General features: G+C 40.4%; 1 protein-coding gene across 6 annotated transcripts in view; it reads left to right on the top strand.

Moving 5' to 3' along the window:
• The window catches only part of LOC106875928 (tubulin polyglutamylase ttll6), a 426,314-nt gene that overhangs the window by 275,407 nt on the left and 149,537 nt on the right, over positions 1 to 1,370 (top strand). The window lies entirely within an intron of this gene.

The raw sequence follows: 1,370 nt of genomic DNA, 5'->3' as shown, positions 1-1,370 counted from the left end.
ATATATATATATATATATATATATATATATATATATGCAAGAATATACATACATGCACATATTAAACCCATGCAAATTAGCTTAAAAATTCACACAAGCCAGGTGTACAAACACACATATACATATACACTGACACATAAACATACACTTCGTCACACAATGCACATGTAAAAAGAAAATTTATGGATGAATGCATTGAGAGTGAATATGTTAGAAACTGTGCTGAAGACTATTGTATATGTGGCTGTGCATGTGTTTGTATTATATTTATGTATGTATGTGTGTCTTCGTCATTGTGTTTGTTGCCTTCTCCTCCACTGCTTGGTGACCAGTATTAGTTTGTTTATGTCCCTGTAACTTAGTAGTTCAACAAAAGAGACTGATCGAATAAGTAACCCCATGCAAGTCCATGAAATTGCATGGCTGCAACCCAATGACAGAAACAGGTGAACAAAGAAGTGGTAGTGCTCGTCACCTTTGGAGGTGTTCCAAAAGCAGTAGAGATCAATATAGAAGATGTTCAGCTTGAAGATTCGTAAGTCAAAGTCAGCAGAAAATATCATGGAGGGCAGGGGGGATGGGGTGAAAGGGAATTCCGGTCGATATACATTTTGAGGAGGAAAGAAGTAGCAAAGAAGCTGATGTGGCCCCCTGAGTGGTAATGACAGTGTGAGTGATGATAAGACAAAAAAAGAGTAGAGATGGGTTGGTTAGAATGGTAGAATGGTGCTGAGGCTGTTTATTATACAAGGTGGTGCAAAAGTCATTTTGTATTTCAAATTTGGTTGCTCCCAGTTTTTATCCTTTTGCTTATGTAAACAACCCCCTAATAGGGATGTAAGCAAAGCAACACCAGTTATTGAGTGGTAAAGGGACACAAGTACAAGTACAAACACACACACACACACACACACACACACGATGGTGTGAAGGCACATGGCTCAGTGGTTAGAGTGTTGGGTTCACAATCATGAGGTAGTGAGTTCGATTTCCCAAACTGGGCTGTATGTTGTGTTTGCGAACAAGACACTCAGCTGTAAAAATGAGTTGTGATGTCACTGGTGCCAAGCTGTATTGGCTTTTGCCTTTCCCTTGGATAACATCTGTGGCATGGAAAAGAGAGGCTGGTATGCATGGGTGAATGCTGGCCTTCCATAAACAACATTGCCTGGCTTTGTGCCTCAGAGGGGAACTTTCTAGGTCAATCCCATGGTCATTCATGACTGAAGGGGGTCTTTACCCTTTTCTTTTTATACAATGGGTTTCTCACAGTTTCACTCTATCCAATTCACTCACAAGTATTGTTCAACCTGGGGCTGTAGTTGAAGACACTTGCACAAGGTGCCATGCAGTGGGACTGATCTAATTGT

Source organism: Octopus bimaculoides, chromosome 2 (genome assembly GCF_001194135.2).
Source record: "Octopus bimaculoides isolate UCB-OBI-ISO-001 chromosome 2, ASM119413v2, whole genome shotgun sequence".
NCBI lineage: Eukaryota > Metazoa > Mollusca > Cephalopoda > Octopoda > Octopodidae > Octopus > Octopus bimaculoides.
Note: the sequence above shows the minus strand (reverse complement) of the source record. Positions and strands in the feature narration are given on the sequence as shown.